General features: G+C 47.1%; 1 protein-coding gene across 3 annotated transcripts in view; it reads left to right on the top strand.

The window, feature by feature from the left end:
- The first annotated feature begins 3,746 nt into the window (after positions 1 to 3,746).
- Positions 3,747 to 23,455, top strand: part of KLHL29 (kelch like family member 29) — a 310,874-nt gene continuing 291,165 nt past the window's right edge. Inside the window, exon 1 of one of the 3 annotated variants that reach the window (XM_057741376.1) lies at positions 3,747 to 3,999. The gene's annotated coding sequence lies outside the window, so the exon portion shown is untranslated. The remainder of the gene's footprint in view (positions 4,000 to 23,455) is intronic. The other 2 variants (XM_057741377.1, XM_057741375.1) reach the window with 2 other exon arrangements.

The raw sequence follows: 23,455 nt of genomic DNA, 5'->3' as shown, positions 1-23,455 counted from the left end.
GCAAAATTAGCATCCACTGTGTCTTCTCCAAGGGAAAAGCACTGGGTTAACGACAAAAGAAACTGAACGTGTGTGCTGAGGACGGTGAAAAGAACAAAGGCTTTGGAACCAACCAACCAGACTGGAATCCCAGCTCTGCCACTTCGTGGCTGTGTGGTTTCAGGAGATCACCTACCCTCTCTGTGACCGGGCACCTGGGGCTGATAACACTAATTCCACAGGTTGCTATGGTCACTAACCAGGTTTTACGGGTAGAATACCTCGTACAATGCTTGGCACACTGTAGCCACTAAGTAAACGACCACTTTGTTGTGGTTATTACTAAAAATACAAACAAGGAGAGAAGTCCATCTCAGCCACAGTGGGCACTCCCAGACAGTCCTGCTGTGGCTTCCTCCGTTGCCTCTCCAGGTGACGGCAGTAGCCTTTCCAGCACAAAGTCCTTGTCTGATGGACTGCACAAATAATGGTCTACGCTCTGAGCAGGGAATGCATGTTCTGGAGTAGTCTCATCTACCCCCCTGGGCATCACAAGTCTACTCCTTCACAACCCATCTGCTTGGAGCAAATGCGTTAGTCCTGATCCCAGAGCCCAGCTTGGAGCATCTCTGTCAGGACAGAGAGGGCTGGCTTTTGAAGCTCACTCCACAGAGCTTGATCCTGTGCTTCATGGAGAAATCTTTGACCGGGGCTGAAGAAGCACTCACGTGTAACACCGAACAAATCCCATTTACCACAAAGAGAGATCCATGCTAACCACGGAGCTTATCCCAAATACCACAAAGCAGGGCAGTGAATAACCCAGAACAGATTCCCAGCTACCAGCAAGGTCTACACAGAGAGCTGTCTTACTCAATACAAAGCAGAAACAGTGTATGTCACCAAGACCCTGGGGGAACAGGGCCGATGACACACACAACGGTACTCCAGATGAAATGGAGTTCATGTCTAGACCAGAGCCGACCTTCCCTGAGTCCAAATCCAACAGTTCCTAGCTGGGCGGAGCCCCACTGCAGAGGAAGGTGTCAGCTTCAGACTTTGGAAATCCTTATCTGCATTCAGGCTCTGGGGATGAAAGAGGGGTGGGGTGAGGAGAGGGTAGACTAGCCCACTGTGATTCTAATTCACACAGCTTTTCTCATTCTCCCGACAAGCTGGCACCCCCGGTGAGCTGTTATCAAGATCCAACCCTGAAGGCGTTGCAGCACTCCAGCACGGGCACCCCTGGCATCACCTGAGTGGATGCAGATTCAGCACAGCCTCTGTTCTCTGATAATGCCAGCAGGGAAACTGAGAGAATCCTTACACCTTCACCTAGAGATGTAGCTGAGGAAGGATTCTTGGAGTGCCTATTTCCTGCTTCCGTTTGAGGATCATTCAAAATGATCTGTCAGACATTATGAGGGCCTCAAATTGCCAGATCTTCACCTACCCCTTAACCCTGCAAACCTTAGCCACATTGCCACAACGTCCACACCTGTCCTGTGTGCCGCTGCTCCAGAAGGTAGCTGCGTGGGTTGCACAAGTTCACGGTTGGCAGACCCATGCACATCATTTCAGAGGACAGCTTCCTACATCATGAATGAACACTGACTCACCTGTGCCTTTGTTCTCCTTCTCTTTGCTTTCAGTGCTTGAGGTGTTCGTTACCTAAGTCCTTTTTTAAAATCCCAAGCAATCCTTCTTGCTCCCTTCTCCCATCTACATTACCCTTCAGTCACTTTGCATATACCATGTTAAGAACTTAGCATTCAGACCACATCTGGCGCTCCCCTTCAGGTTGTTGGAGGAGCTCTCTTGCCCCCACTCCCACCTGTTCCCCCTTCAAGGCACCCTCTGTCACCCTCTGTCTTAAAGACACACCACTTTTCCTGGCTGGCCCCAACATCGAGGGTGGATTCCTCCCTGCAATGCTTTTGCTCTGTCCTCTCGCAACTCCCAGGCTTCACACACCAAAACTTCATTCGATTTCTTTTTTCTTTTTTCAGGAAATGCTGTTACTCTTAACACCAATGGGCCGTTTCCCCGTGTTCTCATTCCCTTTCACTGATAGTCCTCCTGCTACCCTCAGTAGATTATTATTATTTATTATTTATCAGCCGCCACACTGTACGCTGCTTCCCACAAGATATTAAAGAAGACACAATCCCTGCACTGAGTTTACAGCCAAGAGCAGAGGCCTGGATTCAGACATCACAGGAGTAAGCTGAGAGAAAGAGATTTACGGAGGAAGCCTCCCTCTGCCCTGGCAGATGGGGGCGGGGCCTGGCAGAGCCCGCCCCGGGCTGGCTCCTCCCAGTTCGAGCCAAACAGCCAGCTGCTCCCGACCTCTCCACACCCCCCTCCCCAATTTCTACCCAGGCCTCAGGCCTCAGCGGCTTAGCCCGGGCGGGGGGCAGGGGGGAGTGGGGGGGCGGGGGAAGTTGTAGCACAACAAGGCTGGAGATGGGGGATGGGGGGGAAAGATATATTTCCTCTGAAATTCAAAACCAAATGAGGGGGAGGTAGGGGAGGAGGAAGAGGTCAGGGAATAAAAACCAGATCTAGACCTACCAAGCAAGGGAGGACTGGTGCTGAAATGAAATGTTCCGGCACAATGGAAAAGCCCGCACTGGGGCTGCCACGGGCCTCCAGCCAAACCTTTCCCGTTAAGGTTGACGTTGGGGTCCGTGTAGACTGCGTGTGGAGACTGAGAAGTGATGGAACTAAGAAAGTCAGTGTAGACAGAGTGGGAGTCTGTGTAGATATGGAAGGCTGGGTGGCCTGAGCAGGGGCTGTCTAGACAGAGAGAGGTCCTGTGGATTCAAGAAGGCCAGTGTGGACAGGAAAGTCCGTGTACACCGAGGAGAGTCGAGTCTGGCCAGACTAGAGAGGGTCGGGGCTCAGGATTTACGGGGCTAGCCGTGGCTCTTCAGAGATGTGGACAATTCCTGCTCCTTACCGTGGCTGGAGTGTCACAGGGAGGGCGGAAGCTGAAAGACGATTGGACTTTTCGTTCTCAAACTTTTCCGCCAGTTTCCTCAGGTGTTGGGAGCGGACGGGGAGCTCGCCTCGGTCCCGTCCGCCAACCCTGGGCCGGCGGGGCCGGGAGGCCGGGGCCCAGGAGCCGGGGCCACGCGCCGTGCATCTGCCGGGCGCGGCCGCCGAGCCGGGCGAGCCGGGAGCCGCCGCAGGGGGGCGGGGGCGGCGGACGGACGGATGGACACACCCGCGAGCACTCCGCCCCGGCCCGGCGCGCGGCTGCCGGGGATCCCTCGGGCCCGGGGAGCAGCGCCGGGTGCCCGGCCGGGGGCGCCCCGCCTCCCCCACCCTCCGCCCCCGCCCACTCGGGCGCCCGTGATTGGCTCCGCCCGCCCCTGGCTGCGCGCCGAAGCCCGCCTCCCTCGCAGCTAAAGCAGACGGTACCCGGAGCGGAGCGAGCCAGAAGGGAGCATGGTCCCCGCGCCGCGGCCGCGCCAGCCCCCGCGCCGCCGCCGTCCCCGCCGCCGCGAATCCAGCTGCAGCTCCAGCCCCGGCCCCGGCTCCGCAGGGCCCGCCCGCAGTCCCGGCGGCCGCCGCGCCTGAGCGCAGCCCCCGCCCGGAGCCCGAGCCCGGAGCCCGGAGCCAACCCCAGCCCCGCGGCCGCCGCGGCTGCGGGGAGAGCGGGCGGGGGGGGGCGATGCTGCCGGAGCCGCCGCCGCCGCCTCGGTGAGAGCCGCGCCGCGCCACGCGTAGCAGCACAGGCTGACAGGCAGAAGGACTGACTTCCCTCTCCCGGGCATCCTCCCTGGGCTGCCAGGAGGCGGCGGCGGCGGAGGAGGAGGAGAAGGAAAAGGGGGAGAAGGCGGAGAGCAGGAACGCGAGGAGGTGGACCTGGATCCGTTTCTCCCGGCCAGGACCCGAGCGGCCCCAGCTACCGCTACCCGCAGGCGCCGTCCCCTATCCATCAGCCCTCCTGCGCCCACTCACGACCCCAGGCTCTCTGCGCGTCGGGCCGGGGCCAGAGCCGCACGGCCGGAGGTAAGAGCCAGGCGCGGCGGCCGCCAAGGATGCGGCGCCGGGAACCCAGGGTCCTGGAGGCTGCGTGGGGCCGGCCCGGGCTTGGGAGCGGGGCCCGAGAACCCGGAACGCTGGGCTCGGCTCCCGCGGCGGCGGCGACAGGAGCCTCCCGCGTCTGGACTCGCAAGGCTGCAGGAGCCCTTGCGCCTGCGCTGCTCCGGGGGGAAAAGGGGGGAGGAAAAACTTCCTGCCCCCGGGTGTGTATGCCCCGGGGCTGCCCGGGGCCAATGTCGCGGTGGTAGGGGGTGCTGGAAGCGAGTGTGACCCCCAGCCGAGGTAGCCCCTCGGCTGGGCCCGACAGCATGCGTCCCTTTCCAAGCCGCCTCCCCTGAGCGGCCCAGGGCCCGAGCCGGGCTGGGGGCCAGGAGGAGGCGGCGGAGGGCTGGACCCTGGGGGCGGCGACGCGCCCGGCCCTTTGGGGAGGTGCGCACCTCTGTGCAGCAGGAAGCCAGGTTGGGGTTTCTGCCCCCTCCCATCCTCAGACCCGCATTTGGGGACCGGGTCTCTTCACTCAATCCCAAGTAACTTTAGAGGTAGAGGAGCGTGAAAACCACGGGGAGGAAACCTGTACAGACCTTGTTGTGACCCCCCCCCCCTTCCCTTAACACCTTGTGGGTGCCGGCGTGTTTGGTGGGGGGAAGGGGGGCGGGAAGGAGAGCGTACGGGGATGGTGAAGCGGCGAGGATGTGGTGTTGGATGGGGAGGGGTTGTTTATGTGCGGGATAGTGTGGACAGGGAGCTGTGTAATGTGGGAGTGTGGACGCGCGCCCCGACCGCCGCGGGAGGTGCCGGGTGGCAGAGGGCTCGCGTCCGGGTCTCTGGGGCCTGGAGCGGGCCGAGAACGCGAGGGTTATCTGCGGTCGCGGCACGGGTGCGGGCGCTGGGCGGTGCGGGCCCCCGAGGGAGGGGAGCGCTCGCCCTGGGTCGGGAGAGCGGAGTGGAGAGCCTGGATAGGTCGGAGGCAGCCCCCGGACAGGTCGGCTCTGCATCGGCTGGGGAAGGCGGGGACGCGCTGCCTGCCTGCAGCCAGCGGTGGTGGGGCCGAACCGCGAGTCTCGGATGCCTGGGTCCGCCAGCTGAGAAGCCAGTTGTCGTTCCTGGGCTCTGGAGCCCAACGGCAGACACGGGCAGTTGGCGGGTCCTCCCGCGCGGTCCCTGGGGATGTCGATGGGTGAGGAGCCGCCGCCTTTGCCGTCCCTGCAGCTCTGCAAACGCTCTCCTCTCTCCCTACGGTGCTTGCGCCGCGGCGCGCCCCGGGCGAACCACGGACGCAGGTATTTTTGTAGCATTACGAGAGATCTCGGCGCTGGAGGGACCGGACAGCTGAGGACGGCGATCTGCTGCTGCCCGCGAAACTTCCACTGGGTCAGCTCAGGGAATAGTGAGTGAGGCTCCACGGCTGCAGGCTCCAGCCTCTCACCAGCCGAGCTACGCTGGGATTCGGACTCCTCTTGCAGTGACAGATCTGTCCTGGTTACAGCTGTATTTACCCTAATTTCAGTGGCTTTAAAGTCATCTGTCTAGTCACTACAGAGTTCCTTTTCTCGCCTTGTGGCCTTATCTCCAACTCAGCCCTGGGAGGGCAGATTTAAGGAATTATTTCGGTTTAGGATGAATGACAGCAGATTTAATTAGCCCACCTAATTCGTGATGTTTTCAAAAGTTACCATGGAGAGTGCAGAGCTACTTTTCCACTTTTGGGAGTGGGGCGGGCATGATGAACAACTTTACCGATTGTTCATCCCGACTCCTGGCCAAAACATTGTCGGATAATTCACAGGTGAATACTTTAAAGGCTGGCTGGCATGCATGCATTCGAGTAGTCACATATTCTAGGCGTTTATACAAGTACCGGGCTGTGTGCCACTGATGAATATGGCCTCCTTCCGTACATTGTTCTGAGTGCACTTGATTTATCGTCCTGCTATAAATCAGGGAACTACTAACATATGTGCCCTTAAACTCTATACGAATTTAATGGCATTTAAATTGGTTTATGGGCTGATGCATTTAACCAATTTTAATAACTTTTCTGCACAAGCATCTTATAAACCATATTTGTCCGTGATTAAGAAAACATTTTCTTCCGTTCAGTCTCTCCATTTCTAGCGCAGTTAACAGAAATTTATAGGTCTCCAACTTTCATTTGCAAGCAACAATCCAAACGAAATACCTAGAGTTGTACTGAAATAAAATATCCTATGGTAGCCATGGTAACAAATAGATTAAGGGTTATTGGTTTTCATCTGTACGTGATGGGAGGGAGGAATCTAGGTTGTGTCTTTTTAATTATGCTTCTAATGAGTGGTGGTCATACTTCAAGTACTCAGTGCAGGAGATAAGCAAGACTGAGAATTCAGTTTTATGAGAGGTTTATTGGAACAAAGACTAGTAGAGCCCAAGAGAATGACTTCTGCTCACTGCACCTCCTCATATCCAGAAAGCAAATGGATAAAACCTTTTTTTGTTTTTCTAGTAGATGAGAATTGAGTTAGTCCCTTTAAGATTAGAAAATTTATTTTCTTTATAAGCCCTTACCAAAGGAACCTTTAAATCCAGCCCGTGTTTTCTAGGAATAAACATGTTAGAAGTGTGGATGTTGGTGTGGATTGAGTGTCACAGTTGTTATCAACACCTGTCAGTCTAAGTGAGGCATATCATTAGTCTATTCAAATCTTGCCTATTTCAGTATTCATGCATTTCCATGGTGATCCATTCCATTTTTGTTTAGTCAACCTTATAAATCTTTGGCATCAATTTCAGTTGTACCATGTTTTTTCCTTTCGTTTATCAATTGATTTGGCTGCAAATCATTCCCAGTTTAAAGTGTTTCTTTCTTTCTTTCTTTCTTTTTTCTTTTTTTTTTTTTTTTTTTAGTCTGATAGTTCCCAAAAGTTTATACTATTCCTGGTTGCACACAGTTATAAAAGGGTTAAATTTTTTTAATAGACTCAAATAACACCACTGATACTAATGTAGTTTTTAGCATCTCATTGATATATGTGTGTGCATGGGGGTTTTTTGTTTATTTGTTTGTTTTGTTTTTCTTCTTTTTTCTTCCAGCAGGCTTACTCTAAGGCTTTCTTGCTTTATGGCCTGGAGATGTCAATCCAACCCAGCAGAATTAACTAAAGGTTTCCCTCCCTCCTTCCCTTCCTTCCTTCCTTCCTTTATTCCCCTCCTACCCTGTTATAGTTCAAGGATTCTTTATGTCTTCAGCTATATCTGGCTAAAACAGACTTCTGGACTTTGTGTATTGGAACAAGCCTGTCCTCCTAGGATCTTTTCTCATGCAGTAGTAGCCAAAGATAGAAGGTTCGGGAGCATCGGAGGATTTTTCTGAATACAATATATATTTAGTCACAGTATATAATGTCTCTAGGGTCGCTATAACATTGTAAGTTCACTGAACAGGCAACTTTGCTTAAATGCAAGTGATGCTTTTGCTCACCCGCTTTCAACTTTGCTTTCTAATGATGCAGTCCCATGCTAATCACACCCTGTATATTTCAGAAATATCAAGGCAAGCATTAGCACGCTACTGACTTATTAGGACCAGACAAAATAATTGGAGCGCTTAAGTTCAAAGTCAGATGGAGAAACGGAATTATAACCAATCTTGTGATTCTATAATCGATCAACTAAGTGCTTACTTGGGGGTACGGGGAGGAATAAACACCATGAATAAGAAATCCAGCCTTTGATTATGGTGGGTGAGGCTAAAGCAAGGCAGAAACCATGTAGGATGACTGAAGAATAACAAATCTCTTTGCAGGGAATTCCCTGGCAGTCCAGAGGTTAAGACTCAGTGCTCTCACTGCCGGGGCCGGGGGTTCAATCCCTGGTTGGGGAATTGAGATCCCGCAAGCAGTACAGCCAAAAAAAAAAGAGAGAGAGAGAGAGAAAGAAAGAAAAGAAAAGAAATAAAGAAAAGAAAAAAGAAAAAAAAAGAAATCTCTCTGCAGACAGGTAAATCACATGTAGACCCAAATGTCTAGAAACTGGAAGAATGTAATTTGTGCAGAAGATGGGCATTTGTTATTACTCAGGAAATCAGGATTCATCTCCTCATATGCTTAAAAAAATAGTCTTAATAATTTTGGTTAAGAAGGAAAAGTGTGTCAGAATTCTTTACCTGCCTGCTGCGATCGAGATCACTATGAAAGCAAACTCTGGTTCTTCCTACAAAAGCTACCCGATTACTTTCCTGAAGTCCTAGGTCAGATTTCAGTAGTCTCTGCTTTCTTTAAGGAAATCACTTGAAAAAAGGGAATTTGAAGCTGCAAAAAGAAAATTTTTTTAAATAAAAAAAGATGAGGTAGGTTGGTAATTGGTAGTAGCAACACAATTATTTGTGAAATGATCTTTATTGTCTTGGGGCATCTCCACCTTTAGGGAGAGAAAGGGAAGATTTCTCATTTCCCATGAGAGAGGATATCTGCATGAAATTCACATGGTTCAGACTTTTGACTCTGCAGCAGCTGCTGATGATTCAGAAGCTAGAACAGGGATGGTTGAGCACTGTGTAAGTGATCTGATTTGGGCCAAGAGGTCAGCTCTCCAAACATTTAATGGCTGCCATTGGCCCTACAGGTGTCAATTTTTATAATTATTTTCTAGAGTTTTAAAATTTTTAAATCATTGACTCTTTTAAGGATGTATATGTAAACATATATACAAATATATGTAAAATATGTATATATACACACATATATACAAATATATGTTCTGCAACTTTATTTTTTTAAATTGTGGTAAAAAAGAAACAATATAAAATGTATCATCTTTACTATTTTAAAGTGTACAGTTCAGGAGTGTTGATAATTATTTTGTTGTGCAATGGACATCCAGAAGTTTTTCATCATGCAAAGCTGAAACTCTATACCCAGTAAGCATCAACTGCCCATTTCCCCTTTCCCCAGCCCCTGGCAACCACCATTCTACTTTCTGCTTCTGTATATTTGACTACTTTAGATGTCTCATATAAGGGGAAATCCTACAGTACATGTCTGTGAACGTGGGTGTGCAAATATCTCTTCAAGATCCAGCTTTCACTTTTTTTCCATATATACCCAGAAGAGGAATTGAAGGATTCTCCCACTTTGTACACGGATATGTTACATCGCTCCTCTGTTTAAGAGACATGGTGAAAATGCAGTCAACAGAATACAGTCAGAGGAAGAATGCAGTAGATGTGACTGACATTTGTTCTTCCTTTTCTGTGGGTACGTTTCCACCAATCTCTTATGTTTTGCTTTCAGGGCTTGCCTGAGTTGCAGCGATATGGCAGAGTGGGTAAAAGCATGAGCTTAGTGTCAGAGTTGAAGTCCAATGCCTGGTGCCTACTAGCTGTGCGACCTTGGAAAGATCCTTAATCTCAGTATGCCTCCGTTTTCTTTTATGAAAATGGAAGGAATAATCATGGCCAAGATAACTCCGGTAAAACCTGCATCACAGTGTCTAGAGAAGTGCTCTAGAAAGGAGAGCTTCAGTGAAGTAGCTGTGATGGAAGAGGCAGCAGCAACCCCTGGAGATCTCAGAAACCATAGACACTTATTCTGTTAAATTTGATCATAAACGTTTTCATAGTATGCCTGGGTGTATATAAATATATTGTATTCTGTGAGTCACATTAGCAGGACTTATTCTGAAAAGAGATTTGCATCACAATTACAATAGTTAAAAATGTCCTTGAGTGGATTTGATATATGAACTTTTAATTCCATTTTTAGTATCATAATTTTAGAGTTGATGTGGATTTTAGAGGTCAGCTAATCTGCCTATTATTCAATCACCAAACCTGTATCAAGCCCCAATAATATAATAATAATAGCTTCCAGTTATGGCTGCCCACTATATTTTAGTACTTTACATACATTACGTCTAATCCTCACATCGACGCTGCGAGGTAGGGATTATCCACATTTTACAAAGGAAGATGAGGCTCAGAAAGGTAATCAAATGGCCAAGGCCACAAATCTAGCCACACACATTGTACATCTGGGTTTGAACCCAGATCCGCCAACTGCCATCTGTCTTGTGTTTTCGGGGTGTGTGTGTGTGTGTGTGCACGCATGCATTTGAGACTCCAGACTGGGTCTCAAGGCATTTGCACTGCTACACACGCCTATCAGGCACCAGGTACCACGTTGTATGTGCCACTTAACGTTTTAAATAAAATAATTCTACTAGCGGGAACGTGAGCTTTAATAAGAATATTGACCAGGTCCAACATTCACAGTACTTTGGGATTTGCCTACCTGCTTCCCTTTGTTCTGATTCCAGGAACGCTAGTGAGAAAAACTTTTAGATGCTTGAATGGCGTCTGTTTGCATGTTGAGCCAGCGTAATAAATAAATAGCAAATCAAGGAGTAGAAACAATGTACAAAGGATTAAGGATACATCCAAGACCACTAAAGACTGATCTGGGCCTGTTCACCTTTGAATCCCAGTGCCTGACACAGTGCCTGGCACAAAACTTGATAGTAAAACTATTTGCCTGGGTGAATTTATGCCCAGAGAAGGTGTCAGGTAATAGACATCAAAGGCTACCTTTTGGATCTCAGTAGCCGTGTAGCTATGTCTTCATGGTTTTTCATTGTGGAATTTTAGATGCTCTATTTGGGCATATATCTATTAAATATGCTTGTTGATGAATTCTAACTAATCTAAATGGAATCTTCTAGGATTTATGGCTTGAGACTTTGAAGCCTAATTTTCTTGGAACATCTTCATTCCAGCAATAACTTGAATCTATTTGGCACTTGTGAGGATCAACGCAAGTCCATCCTAGTCTGTCCTTCCTGCATTTCATAAAAGCATTGTTTGAAGGAAAAATGAAAAACCTCACAATCATAGAGACCCCTATGAAAGGGCAATAACACTGTATTTTCCCACTCCTATTTTAATTCTTTAGTGAGGCAGGGATTCTTTTTTTTTTCTTTTTTTTTTTTTTTGGTTTGTTTTGGAGATGGGTAAGAGGATGTGAACAGAACCTGGGGCAGACATCACAAAGATGTGTTTGCTCCCTGTATTAACTCTTCTCACACCCTCTCAGGCAAGGGATGACTTCTCCAATTTGAGATTCTCTGTAAGAAAGGCATGGCTACGGTGCCTTTGATCAAACTTGTAACTGAGTGATCCCACAGGAAATGATGCTGGGTGAGGACGAGGCAGCAAGGGGCTTTGGGGTGGCTGGGTGCCTCTCTGGCCAGCTGCACCACTTCCCCCTTCCTTACTCCTAGGCTTGTTTCTACCCTCAAGGTAAAATCAGGCAGGAGGCTTTCTTCTTCCTCAGGCATCCCCACAAGGCTCTTAGAAGCGGGGTCAGTGGCGGGGACGTTGAAGCGAGAGCAGACAAGAGGACTCTGTCCTGTGAAAAGCAAAAGCTAGTCAAAGGCTTAGGCAAAATTAGAGAGCTAACAGTTGCCAAATCATCCCTGTTTTCCTTTTGGATATTTAGCAACATGGAGAAGTGGTGGGGAAAGGTGAAATGTGAATTTTGACAAACAAAACAAAAACTTACCTTTCTCTTTTATCTTCTCTTTTCAAATTTCCAGCTTTAAGCATTTGCTTTCGGATCAAAACTGCAGCTGAATTTAGCCTCCTAAGGAACTTTAATGAGATATTCACCTCCTGGAGCTTCTAAACCAGTATAGACTCAGTAACTGTTTACTGAGCAGGAACAATGGAGAGAACCATTCCTTTCACACGGCATCTCTTTGGTTGCTCACCTTGTGGTGTGGGTGGCATTATTCCCATTTTGCAGAGGAATTCTAGAGAGACAGAGCATTTGCCTGAGGTCAGATCAACAAATACAGGTGGCTAGATGGGTTAAAGGGATGCACAAGCCTGGCCTCTAGACAACTGCCAACCTCTAAAGAAGGGAGAGAGCCAGTATTCCCTTTCATACAGAATATAAATTGCTTATTAAAATGGCAGAATATACACACATTTAGCCACATTGCTCACTGATTACCACAGTTGACATTGTAAGTTGAGGTCCAGCTAATTTTATTTTAAGGCTTGAAATAAACCTAAAAGTGAGACCGTTAGTACGATTTCAAATTTCTTCACACTTAAGCTCACTGCCATCATTGTTTGTAAATTGCACAGAAGTTCGATTCTGAGTTTATCTTGAAGACTTAAGTCTAACCAACTACTTTTCCTTGTGGTCAGAAGGCTTCTTAGGGTGCCCTGACTTACATGGGTGAGAATCAAATATTTGATGATTAAATGGCTTTCTGTTTACAGTGCTTGGAAAAATACCAGGCATATCTTAACTGCTGTCTGTGTGTGTAGGTGGGTTGGTTTCTGCTCCAAATCATGTGAACAAGTGGTTATTTCTGGATTCATTTTGGGAATCACGATCTCCTTGAAGGCAAGGACCAGCTTTGTCTTCTGGCCTTGGACTTGGCCCATGTTGGGTACTCACTGTTCCGATGCCCAAGATGTGGCCCCGCCCGTGAGCTCCCAGTCTAAGTCAGAAGCCCATGGCATGTGGAGAACAGGTGGAGGAAGATGCGTGAGGGTCCAGTCCAGCAGTTTCCTGGGAAGTTCTGAAAGACCACAGGGAAGAACCTGATCATGAATGCTGCCACGGGCATCCACACAGTTCCACCCGGGCACTAGGTTGGGTGCTGCTGCAGCTGTCCAGGCTGTCCAGGCCAGTAGGAAGTGATGCTACTCTAGGCCTGGTCCTCATGCTGCCAGACCGCAAATCAGTTACCAGCCTGAGAGAAGATAAAATGGGAGTAAGCACTTAGAAACTTCTGTTGCTTTTGGCACTACCTTGACAGCCAAGCACATGATCCTTGGGCTTCTTTCATTGAAGGTGTGGACCAGTCTGGGGCCACGTCAGACTCCCACGTGTGTTGCTGAGAGAGGAGCATGTAGTGTGAGTTGTGGTCCTAGCTGTGCGTGTCAAGACCACATTTTGGTTCTTAACAGACTAGAATTACCAATAAAACCCCAAAACCTGGTCTCTCACCACAGACAGGGGTAGAGGGCAGTGTGGGAGCCTAGATGCAGTTGTCTTGCCAAACCGTGTGCAGGTATTTTCTAAAGCTCTGATCTAGAATCCCTCATCAGTGAGGCCAACCTTACCACCTTTGGGACAACAAGCAGCCTGAATTTTGGCCGGTCTGTCAGTGCTCGCTGTGGGGGCGGGGGGAAGCTGCCTGGTCTGTCCTGTCCAGAAAATGATTACCGTGTTGGGTGGGCTGTGACAAGAGGCATCTCCTCCATGTTTATGTGCATCCCCAGTCGTTGCACTGATGCTGAGTGAGAGCTTCAGGGTTTTAGCTCAGGAACCTCATATCCACATTCACATGAGGCCGTTTTGTTGCAGTTCTGTAATGGTTTGACTTCTTGAGCCATGCGTAGATTATCTCTGTCATTGAATTAGCTTATTTGTTTGGGGTAGGCTATTTTGCCATTGAACTGGCTTGTTTGGTTGCTCTGAAGAAACATAAGATGACCATGCTCTGATTCTGGTTTTCCAAACCGAAAGCCAGGTCCCCAGAATTTGGGAAGTGGCGATGCCACATTCAGAAGCTGGGGGAGTGAGGCCCGGAGACTGCGTGCAGCGCGTGTGTCTGACTGATCTTGCTCGCGAAGAGCCTGCTGTAAGCGAGTGCTGTAATCTATTCAGTTAATGCTGTTCCAACCAGCTTTAATCATCAAAACTTGAAGACTATTCAAACTGTGAAAGAAACTTTTTTCTTGCTGAAACCTAGGTGTGCCAAGTAGAAGCTCCTCAGCTTCTCAATCTACCAATCTGTGGCACCTCGTTGCAAAAAAAAAAAAAAGAGCACCTGGGTGGTTTCAAGCATTGTGGGGAAACTGCCTTTCTCCACAATCAAATGGCACTAAGATCTAAAATGTCCTTCTTTGCCCCCAAGGAGAAAAATGACTTTCATGGAAACCATGCTTCATGGAAGTCACTTTTTTCCTCTCCATGAAGTCACCACCTCTCTTGTAATAAAGGGACATTTTTCATTCCACCGACCCCAGGGCTCTAACAGGGTCTGCTCTGGCACCCCTGGGGGAGAGGTCTGGCAGGCAGAAGCCCACGGAGCTTTCCAGAGGGAGGGGATGTGGGTTGTGTGACCTGGAAGACACCAGCGACTGGGGACTGGGACGTGAGGAGAAGATCACAGGCAGCAGTGGAGAGACTAATAAGACAGCAGCTCGGGCCACACAAACCGTCATCCTATGAAAGGGCTCCAGCCCTGCGATTCCAGACGGGGCCGTGCTGACAGCCCCTGCCTCTCCCACCCTCACTCCCTCACATCCCCACTGAAAAGGGCATTCCAGAGCCACCGCCCTGCTCAGGTTCCCACCTAGGAATTTAAAACTTCTCTCCCAGATTCTGCAGAAACCACAAAAAGCCCTCTTTGTTGGTGAGGACTCCTGGGGAGGCCTCGGGGGTGGGTGGGCACTCACTCAACTGTGAAGTCACAGCTCAATTCGAGAGCTGTAACTGTCAGCTGTTGTTATTCCAGATATTCCTCCCAGACGTCTGGTCTTCAGAAATAATTTTTTGATATCTGGAGTAGACACCTAGGCCAGGTATAATCTCCTTGGTCCTAGGAAAAAGGGGAGGCAGTTGCCTGTCTGACTCTTGGCTCCTGTGCTCTGTGTGACCAGAGGGCCGTTGGGGCTAGGGACGGGGACATGAGATCGACATCCAGGGACTGAGCATGTGACAGTGGGGAGGACAAGATGGGGTTCTCAGTCCTGCACAGAGTTACAAATGAAACTTGTTTACTTTCAACTCAACAGAAAACAAACAGCTTAATTTAAAAAATGGGAAAAGGACTTGAACGGCCATTTCTCCAAACAGGATATGCCAATAGCCAACGAGCACATGAAAAGATGCTCAACATCACTAATCATTAGGAAAATGAAAATCAAAACCATAATAAGATACCATTCACACCCATTAGGAGGAATTTCTCTTTCTTTCTTTCTTTCTTTCTTTCTTTCTTTCTTTCTTTCTTTCTTTCTTTCTTTCTTTCTTTCTTTCTTCTTCTTTCCCTTCCTTTCCTTTCCTTTCCTTCCTTCCTTCTTTCTTTCTTTTTCGTTCTTTTGTTCATTCATTCATTCGTTCTTTCTTTTTTCCCTCCATGCTGTGAGGCTTATAGGATCTTATTTCCCCAGCTGGGGATCAGACCCAGGCCCTTGGCAGTGAAAGTGCAGAATCCTAACTGCTGGACCTCCAGGGAATTCCCAGGATGACTATTTTTAAAAAAGAGAAGATAAAAAGTGTTGGTGAGGATGTGGAGAAATTGGAACCCTTATGTGCTGTTCATAGCATGTAAAATGGTATGACCACCAAGGAAAATAGCATAGAGGTTTCTTAAAAAAATAAATATATAATTATCATACAATCCTGTAATTCTGCTTCTGGGTACATACTCAAAAGAAGTGAAAGCAAGGACTCAAACAAGATATTTCTACACACATGTTCATAGCAGCATTAATCACAATAGCCAAAAGGTGGAAGCAGCCCAAGTATCCATCAGTGGATGAACGGGTAATTCAATGTGTTCTATACATACAACGGAATATTAATCAGCCTTAAAAAGGAAGGGAATTCTGACACCTGCTACAACATGGATGAACTTTGAAGGCACTGTGCCAAGTGAAATAAACCAGTCATAAAAAGACAAATATTGAATGATTCCCCATATATGAGGTACCTGTAGAAACAGAACGTAGAATAGTGGTTGCCAGCGGCTGGGGAAGAGGGAAACGGGGAGCTGTTGTTTAGTGGGTAGAGTTTTAGTTTGGGAAGATGAAAAAGTTCTAGAAACAGATGATGGTAATGTTTGCACAACAGTATGGATGTATTTAATGCTGCTGAGCTGTACACTTAACTGGTCAACATGGTAAATTTTATGTTATATATTTTTACCACCAAAAGAAAAAGACGTCTAAACGTATTCCAAACTGGCTCTCCTAATAAATTCTTTAAACAGTTTGCTTAGGGGAAAAAAGACATTCATTTCAACAGTACAACAGTTTAAGCACTTGCTGGGCACCTTGCCCCTTGCTGTGTATGTATATATTACGTATGAATGTATGTATTTTATTTGAGGTGTAATAGTTGAGGCAATAGAATAAAATCCACAGATCTTAAGTGTTCAGTTCACTGAGTTTCAATAACTGTATATACCTGGGTAGCCACCATCTAAAGCAAGATGTAAAACATTTTCACCACCCTCTCCAAGCAATCCCCCTTTTTCTCCCAGCCATTTTCTGATGTCAGTCACCAGAGATGAGCTCTGCCTATTGTGTGACTTCATATGAACAGAAGCATGCGGTGCCCCCTGGCTTCACTCACCCTACCCCAGGCACCACTTATCCATGTCAGCACACACCCTAGGAGTTCCTTCTTTATTGCTAAGTAGCGTTCCATGGCGTGTACCAGAGTTGGAGTGTCCACTCTCCTGTGGACGAACGTTGAGTGTTACAGTGTCTGGGGACAGCTGGCAGCAGGTGAGGATGTTAGCTGGCCAACTGGGAGTGTCCCCACAGGTTGGGGTTGTCATACAAGCTCTCCGTGCAGGGGGCTTCCTGCAGGACTGGCAGCTTACCCAGAGCTGAACAGCCTCCAGGTCATGGCATTTGGATGATTTAAACTAAAAGTATGGTACCCGGCGGACCAGATGCTTGTGTTGCTACTGGACAGATTTCTCCCTTGAAGGCACATCACACAGGAAGCTGAGTCTCTATCGGGAGGCTGCTTGGTGACTCTGCCCTGGGCACAGGAGGTTGGTGGATGGTCTTAAAGGTCAGTGTCCTTGAGCCGTGACTGCACCTTTCCAGCTCAGGCAGCCACCTGCAGAACTGACTGGATACCAAGGGGTAGGGGTAGGGGTGACCTCTCCCAGACTCAGCCCCTTCTTCTCTGGTTTGCAGCCTCAGGGCTGGTTGACATGTACTTTCTGTAGCCGTGTGAACACCTTTAATCTGAGACTGTAGCACAAAAGCTATTCTTACGGTGACCTTGCCCTCTCTGTTGTGACCCAATCTCCAGTGAGTCCACAGTGTGACTCTGGGGTCAGCGTCCCCCATTTCCACATTTCTGGGCAGCATCTCAGCTCCTGGAGTAGTGAGGCCATGGCCTTCGCTGCCAGGTAGGTCTGGGCTCAGCATCCTAGCAGGGCCACCTGGAAATGGTGAAATCTTAGGCAAGTTACTTCATCTCTTGGAACACAGCCACCTCATATAATGACACTAATAATAACTTTACTGCCCTGTGTACAGCCTGTAACAGACCTGTAAGGTGGGGGGTGGGGTAATTCCTGCCTTCCAGGAACGCAGACAAAGTTCATCTGTGTGAAAGCTGAGTTCGCTTGTCTCCCCTATGTCCACGTTCCTGAACGGTGCATCATCGCATGACGTAGATGTGGAGAGTGTAGGGATGGCAGCTGGAACTGTTGCCTCCAGTAGAGAGCTGTGAGGACACGGGGCTCATCAGGGCGGGCGTGGTAGTCGCTGGGAAGCCCCCTGGAGCAGGGCATTTGGAGGCTTCCCAGGGCAGGTGTGTTGCTGATGGTCACTCTCCCAAAATGCAGGTGGGAGAGCAACCCCTCTGTACACCCCAGAGCCCCGTCCCCAGTCCACCAGGTCACAAGCTCAATACAGCTAGCACATCTACTCTCTCCTGTGAGAGGTAAGCTTGGAAGACCAACTTGGGTTTGCACTGTGATTTCTAAAGGATGTGTTGCTCGGAATTCACCGCTGAGAGATGTTGTTGGCATAGCTGGGGTGGGGGGGTGAGCCCCATGACTGTGTGGTCGGCTCCCTGGCCAGACCCCACAGTGCTGACGCTCCCGGGACAGGGGAATGGAGTGTGGAGCCCATCTCAGCAAGTCAGGGCCTGATGAGTCATGCCCGCCCACCCTTGGGCACAGGGAACTGCGCCCCTGATGTGGCTGGAGGGTAGGAAGATACACTGGGGACAGAGGGACTGTCAGCTGGCTCCGAGAGCCCCTCCAGCCAGGTTGAGGCCACCCTTGGCTCCCCCCTCCCCTCTTCCATCTCTAGAAGGTTCTTGCGTCTCTCTGCCCAGTTCAGATCCTGCCTTTCCTCTGGGAGGAGCCCGTGAGCCAGGTTCTCCAGGTACTGCCTCTTAGGGGTCCCCAGCTGACTGTGTGCTCCTAGGGGACTGATCACCTCGCTGTTTGTTTATATTCCTTTGTTGATTCTCCTGTAAGAGCCTAGGCCGCTGCTGGGCACATGTCACAGTTTGATTGCGTGAGACCCAGAGCAGGGGAATACCATCTGACACATCCAGTGAGAGGCAGAGCTGGGACTGGAACCCCAAGTCCTAGAACATGGAAGCAGCATCACGAGTGTGCAAGGAGGGGTGGGAGCTGCAGGTCTGGGTGAGGGATCCTCTCCTGCGAATCCCGTGCCGTTTCAAGCCGTGCTGGGTGAAAGAGTGCAAACCCCGGGGAATTTTCTCTCTGTGTCTTTGTTACTGTCATGTGGAAGCAGGGATGATTTCCTAAAATGTGTGACTAGATAAGGGATCCCTTCACCAGATTGTGAATTGACTGTGCATTCAAATCTGAGCCACCAAAGATGATCGTTGCTCCATTTTACCTGCACAGCACACACAAATCTTCCCAGATGCTAACTCATGTGCTCATCTTGAAGCCTCCGGCCTTGGGGTTGCTGGTAAAAGCCCAGCTGGTACTGGCTTCCAGGTGTTGCCCGTGCACCCACCCCGTTTTTTCTTCCCCACCCGGGTTTGTGTCTCCCCTCTGCCCAGCAATAAGCCCACAGAGCCTGGTTTATCTCGGGGAAAATCTGTCCTCGGAGTACATGTTTGGGTGCTGGGGTGGGGTTGGCAAAGAGGTGGCGTGGAAAGCATTCCTTGCCTTTCTTCTCATCAGGAGACTACAAGGAAAAATATAAAACACTTCTTTGGGCATTGAGAACAAAATTTTTAAAGTGACTTTATTGTGCGTTTATTTATCATGAGAACCATTTTTTAAAAGGAAACTTGGTTAATGAAAAGAAATCAGGAACATATTATATATATACTGTGATGTCAAGTATGTTAAAAAAAAATAGAACAAAAGATGGAAAATGTGCCATAATGTTAACAGTAGTCACTGTTCTACTTTTAAAATTCTACTTAAAAATTTTCTATTTAAAAAATAGATTTTAAAAAATCAGCATATTTTTCATAATGGAAAAAAATTAAAACTTAACAGGGGAAAGAAATGTAACTATACTAATAAGGTTAATTTTTGCCACCTGCCACCCTCATAGTGAGCAATGTGTTTGTGTACATGCCCACACAAATACTGATGAAAACATGAAAAGGACAGGCCACAATGTGGAAGGGATTTTTAAGCAACCAGTTTTTTAAAGGGAGAAATAAACAAAAATAATTTCATATAATCCCATATATAATATCCCTGACAGTGAACCTCAGACTCACCTTAAATGAACAATTCTCTCAGGGTTCTATTCCATCCTGGGGCTCCAGCAGGATCCAAGATTCGGAGGCTCTTAGAGATAGCTGAGCTAAAGCAGATGCCAAACCCGAAAAGCCTGCCTTGTTACATGCTAGCCGAGTGCCAGCCTTCTCAAATAACTGTGCCCCCAAGTGGTCACTTGTACCTGTAAATTACATCCAGCATAAAGGTTGCAATTAACCAGATCCTGGACCACAGGGTTTATAATTTAATAATAATGATGATGTCAGTAACACAACACAAAAAGGAGTGAGAAAGGAAAGAAGAAACCCAAAGGAGGAGAGAGAGAGAGAGAGTGTACGTATGTGTGTGTGTGTGTGTGTGTGTGTGTGTGTAGAGCAAAAGACAGAGAAGCATTTTCTGAATGTTTACCTACCCCATACCCCTCCCGAAAGGTGATGTGTGTGTGTGTGTGTGTGTACGCATGCATGTTTCCACTAGCAGAGGAACCTGGCCAGAGGGGTGAGGCTGGCCATGAGCAGAACCCTCCAAGAATTCCAGAGACTCTGCCCCTTCCTTGAGATGCTCTACCATGCCTTTGACGGCCTGCTTCTCTGCAGTGATAGTTCCGTGACCGTCTCCTTGGCAGTCTGCCAGAGGCTCTAAGTGTACCAAGAATTGTGTTTTAATAGAAGGCTTTACCTCTGATACAGATTTAAAATGAGGAAGAAACTTTCTGTTCCTCAGCCAGAGCGAAATGCATTTTGCTGCTTGTGAAATGCTGGTGATTACAAGCTCATCTTACATAATTTTATTATTTTCAATTGCTGCCTGTCAATCTCAGGTGATGGTTTCCTGGGAACAGAAAGGAGGCAGATTCTGGGCGATGATAAAAAAAAGCCACCCAGTCATTAGCAGATAGTACAGAAGTTTAGAAAGGAGAATAATTATCTTTGTGATGATGCTGTTTGATAATAAGAACTTGCATTGCTAAGGTAGACATGCAGAAGTGAGTCAAGTACTCTTTAATGGCCTTTTATAAAAAGCATTTTCACTTTAACAAAGGGTTGGTGTTTGAAATTTCAAGAAAAAAACCTTTAATTCTAATGAAGGAGTTCGCTTCAGTAACCACACTTTCAGAAATCTTTGACACTATCGAGGTGGTCCACTGTCACGCCCACAAGAGGGCATTTTCTCATCAACTACTGTGAAAAGCGATTTGTTTTTATTAAAGAGAAGCTGAGAGGCCTTGGGGAAGGAGAGTGTTAATCAGAAGCTGGAGATGGAGAGCTGCTTGCAATTGAGTTGTATGTATGTTTCCACTAAATATGTCCTGCCAGTGCGTGAGCCAGTGCTACTGGCCAGGAACTCTGCTCAGTGTGTTTACTCTGGTTTTAATGTCTTATTCCCAGAATGACTGGGCACCAAAGGAAACCTTTACAAGAGTTTTCTCCAGATACAAGATACCACGTACAAGTATATAGCTAGTAGGTAGCTAGAATTAATTCCATTTACCCATAATGACTTTAGTACTAAATTGGATTTTCTAGTATTTTAAGACTCTGACCAAAGCCCTCCACCCTTTCCTGCTCCAAGGTCCTTCCTTTATTTCTTTAACAGATACTAATTGAGCACCTCCTGCCTGTGTCATCAGTGAGCCAGGCTAAGACCTTGTCTTCATGTAACATCCATTCTCCATTGGGAGACTTAGCATTAAAAAAGGAAACAAATACCGGAATATAATCTAGATAGTTATAAATGCTATGAGGGAAAATAATTGGGGAAAAGAAAGGGATATCTATGTGGAATTGGGTAGTTGGGAATACTTCTCTGAAGGGTAACAAATAATATTCTAGTTTTGTTCAGTGGGCACCAGAACTATTTAGATTACAAATGTGATAAATCCTTTAAACTCCCATCTTCAGAAGAGCTAGTTGCAATGCTTAGTATCTTACGGACCATAAAACATGATGAAAATGGGGGAAGCAATGTGAGGTTGCCAGTTATTAGTTTGTTAAATAACATTTTGAAATTACCATCTACTCTTCACCCCATCATCTCAAAGAACAATGAATGTTTTAACACCAAAGGGTAGGAAGGATATAATCCCAGAGTATGGGAGAGTTGAATAAACTTAGTGTTTTCGAAATTCACTACATACTCTTGATTTTTCTCATTTTCCATGGACTGTGGGGACTTCATCATAGGCTAATCCTGCTCATGGTAATCATCTGCCCTCTTCCCAGACAGGCCCAAGCTACAAAAGGTACAGAAATGGCAGCCCTGTTGGTATCAGTTCCACCAGCCTGCCCAGCTCACAGCCACGCACAAGACACAAGAGCAGAAGGTGGTGGTGGGCTTCCTACCCCAGGGATTCTAGGATACTTGGTAGAGAATTCAGCTCAAGAGCTATGATGCCCTTAGAGACCCATGTGACAATTTCTGAAGCCAGGAGTCAAAGCTCTACTTTGAAGACATGTTTTGAATGGTCAGAACAGAATGGGTTGGGCAAATCAAGGAGGGCTTTGTGGGGGAGGTGAGCCTTCAACCTGGCCTTAAAGAATAGGCTAGGTATGAGGAAGAGGGTCGTAGTGGGTGGCATGTTCATTTTCTTTTTCAGTTAATATGGAACATTTTTGGTAACAAAAGCAACACCCATTATGTAATATTCTCAGGCACAATGAAGTAGGTAATGATCTCTATAACACGATTGTCTGGAGATGGTTTTTGTGAATATTTTATCATATTTTCTTCTAGTCTTCCTTTTGTTTTGCATTATTACAATAGCTGGGGCCCTGTTGCAAATGAAATTTTGCATCTTGCTTTTTTAGACTTTAGAACAGTTTCCCATGTCATTAAAAGTGATTCCTAAACATCATTGCTTAATGCCTGTGTGGTATTCCATCACACCTGCAAACTGGTTGACTCAGACATTCCACCCAGGAGGTATACCTTTTTCTCCTATTATAACCCTCTTGTGTATCATTTTAGTTCATAATTTTGGTGTCAGACAGATCTGACAAGGCCCAGGGTAACCTCAGGCTCGTCATGTTATTCACCCAGGCCTCTGTCTCTCACGTGTCACCTGGAGATAATAGTACCAGCCTTATGGGGTGGTTGTGAGAGTTACATGAGAGAATGTTTTGGATAGAGTTCTAGAAATAGAATTACCAAGGTTTGATCTTTTAAAATTATATAACTTTCTAATTATAAGAATAATGTTCTTTATGGAAAATTTTAGCAAAAAGAAAAACCATGCCTAATCTCGTCAGTAAGAGATAAAAACAATTAACATTTTAGAATCCATTATTTGTCACTTTGAATAGACTTGGGACTGTATTATACATATATATATATATATATATATATATATATATATCTCATTTTATCTCCTTCTTTTTCCCATCTTAACCTTGTATTGATTTTCCATTGTCATTACGCATTCAGAAACCTCTTAAAAGGCTGCATTTCATTATATTCCATTATATTAATGTGCCATGTTTAACAGATTGTTGGATATTTAGATAATGACTTGCTATTATAAATAACATTGAAATCAGGTGTTGTTGAATATAAATATATGCAGACTTTTTTGGATTATTTCCTTAAGATTAATTCCTAGAACAGGTGTTATCAGATCAGAGGTAGGGACACACAGAAGAGATTGATCCCTACCGCCACATCACCCTGGGAAAGCCTGTGCTATTTACTCCTCCATAAATAGCACGTGAACACCTCTGTTACTCCACGCTTACCTATTACAATTTTTAAAACTATCTCAGTCTCTTGGAGCAGTGAGCGATGGTATCTCGTGGTCTCAATTTGCACTCCCTTGATTACCTGTGGGCTGGAGCATTTGTTTCTGTGTCTATTGACATTCCTGTCCTTTGCCTGTTCTTCTATTTAGACTCATCTTTTTCTTATTGATTTGTAAGAGCTCTTTATGCATAAGAGGATATTAACCTTTTGGTGT

Source organism: Hippopotamus amphibius, chromosome 7 (assembly GCF_030028045.1).
Source record: "Hippopotamus amphibius kiboko isolate mHipAmp2 chromosome 7, mHipAmp2.hap2, whole genome shotgun sequence".
Classification (NCBI taxonomy): domain Eukaryota; kingdom Metazoa; phylum Chordata; class Mammalia; order Artiodactyla; family Hippopotamidae; genus Hippopotamus; species Hippopotamus amphibius.
Note: the sequence above shows the minus strand (reverse complement) of the source record. Positions and strands in the feature narration are given on the sequence as shown.